Here is a 9,206-nt window from a genome sequence, read left to right as displayed (position 1 = left end):
TATTCCAGTATGATCGAGAACCTCCAAGATGATTAGCCATGCAGTGACAGCGCATCAGACCATTTTCACAGAGAGGAATAGGATGCAACCAACGACAAGGGTGATGCCTCCAGACGATTAGCCGTGCTGTGACAGAGCATTTGGACCATTTTTCCAAGAGGATTGAAAGTAGCCATTGGCACCGGTGACATCCTTACATAAAGCCAGCTATAGAAAGGAGTAAGACGGATTGGATGAAGACAGCAGGAAAGCAGAGGTTCAGAGGAATGAATGCATCTCCATATGCTTATCTGAAATTCTCACCTATGATTTACATAAGTATTTCTATCCTTATTTTAGTATTAATTTCGAAAACTCCATAACTATTTTATATCCGCCTGACTGAGATTTACAAGGTGACCATAGCTTGCTTCATACCAACAATCTCCGTGGGATCGACCCTTACTCACGTAAGGTTTATTACTTGGACGACCCAATGCACTTGCTGGTTAGTTATGCGAAGTTGTGAAGATATGTTAGACCATGGTTCTGTGCATCCGTTTTTGGTGCCATCGCCAGGGAATCAATTTCAAACAATAATTCACAACCTGAGTAGCAACTTCGCATACCAAGTTTTTGGCGCCGTTGCCGGGGATTGTTCGAGTTTGGACAACTGACGGTTCATCTTGTTGCTCAGATTAGGTAATTTTCTTTTTATTTTATTTTCAAAAATTTTTCAAAAAATGTTTTCAAAAATATATTTTTCTTCAGAATTTTTAAGAATGAATTCTAGTGTTTCATAAAGCATGTTGAAGCCTGGCTGGCTGTAAAGCCATGCCTGTAGGGCATGTTAGGCGTGTCATGTCTGAGTTACATACTAAAGCTTGGCTGGCTATTAAGCCATGCCTGACCCTTTGATTGGAGCTTTAGACTAAAGAGCATAAGATTTCTGGAATTCATATTAAAAATTTTGGAATCCTTATTTTTCTTTTTCAAAATAATTTTCGAAAAATATAAAATAAAAATCCAAAAAAAATTAGAAAAATCATAAAAATCAAAAAAATATTTTGTGTTTCTTGTTTGAGTCTTGGGTCATGTTATAAGTTTGGTGTCAATTGCATATTCATCTTGCATTTTTCGAAAATTTCATGCATTCATGGTGTTCTTCATGATCTTCAAGTTGTTCTTGGTAAGTCTTCTTGTTTGATCTTGATATTTTCTTGTTTTGCATGTTTTGTGTCTTTTCTTGTTTTTCATATGCATTCCTGAATTCTTTATGTCTAAGCATTAAAGAATTCTAAGTTTGGTGTCTTGCATGTTTTCTTTGCATAAAATTTTTTTTCAAAAAATGTGTTCTTGATGTTCATCATGATCTTCATAGTGTTCTTGGTGTTCATCTTGACATTCATAGCATTCTTGCATGCATTCATTGTTTTGATCCATAACTTTCATGCATTGCATCATTTTTCTTGTTTTTCTCTCTCATCATAAAAATTCAAAAATCAAAAAAATATCTTTCCCTTTTTCTCTCTTAAAATTTTGAAAATTAGATTTGACTTTTTCAAAAAATTTTAAAATCTAGTTGTTTTTATGAGTAAAATCAAATTTTCAATTTAAAAATCTTATCTTTTTCAAAATCTTTTTCAAAAATCAAATCTTTTTCATTTTTCTTAGTTATTTTCGAAAATTACAAAAATATTTTTCAAAAATCTTTTTTTTCTTAATTTTACATCATATTTTCGAAATTAACATCATCAATTAATGTTTTGATTCAAAAATTTCAAGTTTGTTAAGAAAGATTCAAACTTTGAGTTCTAGAATCATATCTTGTGATTTCTTGTGAATCAAGTCATTAATTGTGATTTTAAAAATCAAATCTTTTTCAAAACCAATTTCAATCATATCTTTTCAAAAATATCTTCTTATCTTATCTTTTTCAAAATTTGATTTTCAAAATATCTTTTCTAACTTCCTAACTTCTTATCTTTTCAAAATTTGTTTCAACTAACTAACTAACTTTTTGTTTGTTTCTTACCTTTTTCAAAACTACCTAACTAACTCTCTCTCTCTAATTTTCGAAAAAATCTTCCCTCTTTTTCAAAATTTTTTTTAATTAGACTAATTATTTTATTTTTATTTGAATTTTCGAAAAACTACTAACCTTTTTCAAAAACTATTTTCGAAAATCACTAACTCTTTTTCAAAAATTATTTTCGAAAATTCTCTCCTCCTCTCATCCCCTTCTATTTATTTATTCATCTACTAACACTTCTCTTCATCTCACATCTCTGCTCCTATCATCACCTTTGTGTTTGGATTCTTCATTCTTCTTCACCCCTATTCCTTTTCTTCTTCTACTAACAATAAGGAACCTCTTTACTGTGACATAGAGGATTCCTTTTCTTTTCTTTTTCTCTTCTCTTTCTTATGAGTAGGGACAAAGAAAAATGCATTCTTGTTGATGCTGATCCAGAACCTGAAAGGACTCTGAAGAGAAAACTAAGAGAAACTAAATTACAACAATCCAGAGACAACCTTATTGAAAATTTCGAACAAGTAAAGGAGATGGCAGCCGAATCCAGCAACAATAATGCAAGGAGAATGCTTGGTGACTTTACTGCACCTAATACCAATTTACATGGAAGAAGCATCTCCATTCCTACCATTAGAGCAAACAATTTTGAGCTAAAACCTCAGCTAGTTTCTCTGATGCAGCAGAACTGCAAGTTTCATGGACTTCCATCTGAAGATCTTTTTCAGTTCTTAACTGAATTCTTGCAGATCTGTGATACTGTTAAGACTAATGGAGTAGATCCTGAAGTCTACAGGCTCATGCTTTTCCCTTTTGCTGTAAGAGACAGAGCTAGAATATGGTTGGACTCTCAACCCAAAGACAGCCTGAACTCTTGGGATAAGCTGGTCACGGATTTCTTAGCCAAGTTCTTTCCTCCTCAAAAGCTGAGCAAACTTAGAGCTGATGTTCAAACCTTCAGACAGAAAGAAGGTGAATCCCTCTATGAAGCTTGGGAAAGATACAAGCAGCTGACCAAAAAGTGTCCTTCTGACATGCTTTCAGAATGGACCATCCTGGATATATTCTATGATGGTTTATCTGAGCTATCAAAGATGTCATTGGATACCTCTGCAGGTGGATCCATTCACCTAAAGAAAACGCCTGCAGAAGCTCAAGAACTCATTGACATGGTTGCTAATAACCAGTTTATGTACACTTCTGAGAGGAATCCTGTGAGTAATGGGACGCCTATGAAGAAGGGAGTTCTTGAAATTGATACTCTGAATGCCATATTGGCTCAGAATAAAATATTGACTCAGCAAGTCAATATGATTTCTCAGAGTCTGAATGGAATGCAAGCTGCATCCAACAGTACTCAAGAGGCATCTTCTGAGGAAGAAGCTTATGATCCTGAGAACCCTGCAATAGCAGAGTTAAAATATATGGGTGAACCATATGGAAACACCTACAATCCATCATGGAGAAATCACCCAAATCTCTCATGGAAGGATCAAAAGCCTCAACAAGGCTTTAATAATGGTGGAAGAAACAGGTTTAGCAATAGCAAGCCTTTTCCATCATCCACTCAGTAACAGACAGAGAATTCTGAGCAGAATCCATCTAGCTTAGCAAATTTAGTCTCTGATCTATCTAAGGCCACTATGAGTTTCATGAATGAAACAAGGTCTTCCATTAGAAATTTGGAAGCACAAGTGGGCCAGCTGAGTAAAAGGATCACTGAAATCCCTCCTAGTACTCTCCCAAGCAATACAGAAGAGAATCCAAAAGGAGAGTGCAAGGCCATTGAATTAAGTACCATGCCCGAACCCACAAGAGAGGAGAAGGACGTGAATCCCAAGGAGGAAGACCTCCTGGGACGTCCAGTGATCAATAAGGAGCTTCCCTCTGAGGAACCTAAGGAATCTGAGACTCATCTAGAGACCATAGAGATTCCATTGAACCTCCTTATGCCATTCATAAACTCTGATGAGTATTCCTCTTCTGAAGAGAATGAGGATGTTACTGAAGAGCAAGCTGCCAAGTTCCTTAGTGCAATCATGAAGCTAAATGCCAAATTATTTGGTATTGAAACTTGGGAAGATGAACCTCCCTTGTTCACCAATGAACTAAGTGATCTGGATCAACTGACATTGCCTCAGAAGAGACAGGATCCTGGAAAATTCATAATACCTTGTACCATAGGCACCATGATCTTTAAGACTCTGTGTGACCTTGGTTCAGGAATAAACCTCATGCCCCTCTCTGTAATAGAGAAGCTGGGAATCTATGGGGTGCAAGCTGCTAAAATCTCATTAGAGATGGCAGACAATTCAAGAAAACAGGCTTATGGACAAGTAGAGGACGTGTTAGTAAAGGCTGAAGGCCTTTACATCCCTGCTGATTTCATAGTCCTGAATACTGGAAAGGAAGAGGATGAATCCATCATCCTAGGAAGACCTTTCCTAGCCACAGCAAGAGCTGTGATTGATGTGGACAGATGAGAATTAATCCTTCAATTAAATAAGGACAACCTTGTGTTTACAACTCAAGGATCTCTCTCTGCATCCATGGAGAGGAAGCAGAAAAAGCTTCTCTCAAAGCAGAGTCAACCAAAGCCCCCACAGTCAAACTCTAAGTTTGGTGTTGGGAGGCCACAACTAAACCCTAAGTTTGGTGTCAAACCCCCATATCCAAACTCTAAGTTTGGTGTTGGGAGGTCTCAACAAAGCTCTGCACATCTGTGAGGCTCCATGAGAGCCCACTGTCAAGCTATTGACATTAAAGAAGCGCTTGTTGGGAGGCAACCCAATGTTTATTTATCTAATTTTATTTTTGTTTTTCATGTTTTCTTAGGTTCATGATCATGTGGAGTCACAAAATAAACAAAAAATTTAGAAACAGAATCAAAAACAGCGGAAGAAAAATCACACCCTGGAGGAAGCACCTGTCTGGCGTTCAACGCCAGAACAGAGCATGGTTCTGGCGCTGAACACCCAAAATGGGCAGTATCTGGGCGCTGAACGCCCAAAATGGGCAGCATCTGGGCGCTGAACGCCAGAATTGCACCCTGGAGAAGAGCTGGCGCTGAACGCCCAGAACAAGCATGGTTCTGGCGTTCAACGCCAGAAATGGGCAACAAATGGGCGTTGAATGCCCAAAATGGGCACCAACCTGGCGCTGAACGCCCAGAGTTGTGTGCAAGGGCATTTTACATGCCTAATTTGGTGCAAGGTTGTAAATCCTTGAACACCTCAGGATCTGTGGACCCCACAGGATCATCTCAGGATCTGTGGACCCCACAGGATCCCCACCTACCTCCACTCACTCTCTTCTCTCTTCTCAATCATCTTCTATTCCCAATACACACTCTTCCCCAAAACCCTTCACCACTCACTTCCACCCACTCTTCCCCATAAACCTACCCAATAAACTCCACCTACCTTCAAAATTCAAATCAATTTCCCACCCAAACCCACCCATATGGCCGAACCTTAACCCCCCTCCCTTTCCTATATAAAGCCTTCCATTCTTCCTCATTTTCACACAACACAACCCTCTCTTCTCTTCTTGGCCGAAACACACCTCCCCCCCTCTTCTCCATCTTTTCTTCTTCTTCTTCATCTAATTCTTTATTTTCTTGCTCGAGGGCGAGCAATATTCTAAGTTTGGTGTGGTAAAAGCATAAGCTTTTTGTTTTTCCATTACCATTGATGGCACCTAAGACCGGAGAATCCTCTAGAAAAGGGAAAGGGAAGACAAAAACTTCCACCTCCGAGTCATGGGAGATGGAAAGATTCATCTCCAAAGCTCATCAAGACCACTTCTATGATGTTGTGGCCAAGAAGAAGGTGATCCCCGAGGTCCCATTCAAACTCAAAAGAAATGAGTATCCGGAGATCCGACATGAAATTCAAAGAAGAGGTTGGGAAGTTCTAACAAATCCCATCCAACAAGTCGGCATCCTAATGGTTCAAGAGTTCTATGCCAATGCATGGATCACCAAGAACCATGATCAAAGTAAGAACCCGGATCCAAAGAACTATGTTACAATGGTTTGGGGGAAATACTTGGATTTTAGTCCGGAAAATGTGAGGTTGGCGTTTAACTTGCCTATGATGCAATGAGATGAACGCCCCTACACTAGAAGGGTCAACTTTAATCAAAGGTTGGACCAAGTCCTCATGGACATATGTGTGGAAGGAGCTCAATGGAAGATTGACTCCAAAGGCAAGCCGGTTCAATTAAGAAGATTGGACCTCAAGCCTGTGGCTAGAGGATGGTTGGAGTTCATCCAACGCTCCATCATCCCCACTAGCAACCGATCTGAAGTTACTGTAGATCGGGCTATCATGATCCATAGCATCATGATTGGAGAAGAAGTAGAGGCGCAGGAAGCTCATCACCATGAGATCCCGGAGATGCCTCATATGCATTTTCCTCCACAAAACTATTGAGAGAAAATCAACACCTCCCTAGGAGAATTAAGTTCCAACATGGGACAACTAAGGGTGGAACATCAAGAGCACTCCATCATCCTTCATGAAATAAGAAAAGATCAAAAAAGCAATAAGGGAGGAGCAACAAAGACAAGGAAGAGACATAGAAGAGCTCAAGGACATCATTGGTTCCTCAAGAAGGAAACGCCACCATCACTAAGGTGGACTCATTCCTTGTTCTTACTTTCTCTGTTTTTCGTTTTCTCTATGTTAAGTGCTTATCTATGTTTGTGTCTTCATTACATGATCATTAGTAGTTAGTAACTTTGTCTTAAAGTTATGAATGTCCTATGAATCCATCACCTCTCTTAAATGAAAAATGTTTTAATTCAAAAGAACAAGAAGTACATGAGTTTTGAATTTATCCTTGAACTTAGTTTAATTATATTGATGTGGTGACAATGCTTCTTGTTTTCTAAATGTATGCTTGAACAGTACATATGTCTTTTGAAGTTGTTGTTTAAGAATGTTAAATATGTTGGCTCTTGAAAGAATGATGACTAGGAAACATGTTATTTGATAATCTAAAAAATCATAAAAATGATTCTTGAAGCAAGAAAAAGTATTAAAGAACAAAGCTTGCAGAAAAAAACGGGCGAAAAAAAAATAGAAAGAAAGAGAAAAAGCAAGCAGAAAAAGCCAAAAGCTCTTAAAACCAAGAGGCAAGAGCAAAAAGCCAATAATCCTTAAAACCAAAAGGCAAGGGCAAATAAAAAGGATCCCAAGGCTTTGAGCATCAGTGGATAGGAGGGCCTAAAGGAATAAAATCCTGGCCTAAGCGGCTAAACCAAGCTGTCCCTAACCATGTGCTTGTGGCATGTAGGTGTCAAGTGCAAACTTGAGACTGAGCGGTTAAAGTCAAGGTCCAAAGCAAAAAAAAAAAAAACAAAGAGTGTGCTTAAGAACCCTGGACACCTCTAATTGGGGACTTTAGCAAAGCTGAGTCACAATCTGAAAAGGTTCACCCAATTATGTGTCTGTGGCATTTATGTATCCGGTGGTAATACTGGAAAACAAAGTGCTTAGGGCCACGGCCAAGACTCATAAAATAGCTGTGTTCAAGAATCATCATACTGAACTAGGAGAGTCAATAACACTATCTAAACTCTGAGTTCCTATAGAAGCCAATCATTCTGAACTTCAATGGATAAAGTGAGATGCCAAAACTATTCAAGAGGCAAAAAGCTACAAGTCCCGCTCATCTGATTGGAGCTATGCTTCATTGATAGTTTGGAATTTATAGTATATTCTCTTATTTTTATCCTATTTGATTTTCAGTTGCTTGGGGACAAGCAACAATTTAAGTTTGGTGTTGTGATGAGCGGATAATTTATACGCTTTTTGGCATTATTTTTAGTATGTTTTTAGTAGAATCTAGTTACTTTTAGGGATGTTTTCATTAGTTTTTATGTTAAATTCACATTTCTGGACTTTACTATGAGTTTGTGTGTTTTTCTGTGATTTTAGGTATTTTCTGGCTGAAATTGAGGGACTTGAGCAAAAATCAGATTCAGAGGTTGAAGAAGGACTGCTGATGCTGTTGGATTCTGACCTCCCTGCACTCAAAATAGATTTTCTGGAGCTACAGAACTCAAAATGGCGCGCTTCCAATTGCGTTGGAAAGTAGACATCCAGGGCTTTCCAGAAATATATATTAGTCCATACTTTGCTCAATTTTAGATGACGCAAACTGGCGTTCAACGCCAGCTCTCTGCCCAATTCTGGCGTCCAGCGCCAGAAACAAGTTGCAAAGTGGAGTTCAATGCCCAAACTGGCACAAAAGCTGGCGTTCAACTCCAAGAATGACCTCTCCACGTGTAGACTTTAAGCTCAGCCCAAGCACACACCAAGTGGGCCTTGGAAGGGGATTTATGCATCAATTACTTACTTCTGTAAACCCTAGTAGCTAGTTTATTATAAATAGGACCTTTTACTATTGTATTAGACATCTTTGGATTATCTTTTGATCTATTGATCACGTTTGGGGGCTGGCCATTCGGCCATGCCTGGACCTTCATTACTTATGTATTTTCAACGGTAGAGTTTCTGCACTCCATAGATTAAGGTGTGGAGCTCTGTTGTTCCTCAAAGATTAATGCAAAGTACTACTGTTTTCTATTCAATTCATCTTATTTCGCTTATAAGATATTCATTCGCACTTCAATCTGAATGTGATGAACGTGACAATCATCATCATTCCCTATGAACGCGTGCCTGACAACCACTTCCGTTCTACATTAGATTGAATGAGTATCTCTTAGATCTCTTAATCAGAATCTTCGTGGTATAAGCTAGATTGATGGCGGCATTCATGAGAGTTCGGAAAGTCTAAACCTTGTCCGTGGTATTCCGAGTAGGACTCTGGGATTGAATGACTGTGACGAACTCCAAACTCGCGAGTGCTGGGCGTAGTGACAGACACAAAAGGATAGTAAATTCTATTCCAGTATGATCGAGAACCTCCAAGATGATTAGCCATGCAGTGACATCACATCGGACCATTTTCACAGAGAGGAATAAGATGCAACCAACGACAAGGGTGATGCCTCCAGACGATTAGCCGTGCTGTGACAGAGCATTTGGACCATTTTCCCGAGAGGATTAAAAGTAGCCATTGGCACCGGTGACATCCTTACATAAAGCCAGCCATAGAAAGGAGTAAGACGGATTGGATGAAGACAGCAGGAAAGCAGAGGTTCAGAGGAATGAATGCATCT

General features: G+C 38.9%; 1 non-coding gene across 1 annotated transcript; it reads right to left on the bottom strand.

The window, feature by feature from the left end:
* Positions 1–2,943: 2,943 nt before the first annotated feature.
* LOC112725049 (small nucleolar RNA R71) lies at positions 2,944–3,051 on the bottom strand. The gene has a single exon (XR_003164180.1). It is a non-coding gene; the product is annotated as a small nucleolar RNA R71 (small nucleolar RNA).
* Positions 3,052–9,206: the final 6,155 nt, after the last annotated feature.

The sequence above is a fragment of the Arachis hypogaea genome, chromosome 11 (genome assembly GCF_003086295.3).
Source record: "Arachis hypogaea cultivar Tifrunner chromosome 11, arahy.Tifrunner.gnm2.J5K5, whole genome shotgun sequence".
NCBI lineage: Eukaryota > Viridiplantae > Streptophyta > Magnoliopsida > Fabales > Fabaceae > Arachis > Arachis hypogaea.
The sequence above is the reverse complement of the archived record's forward strand: the minus strand, read 5'-3'. Positions and strand labels throughout refer to the sequence as shown.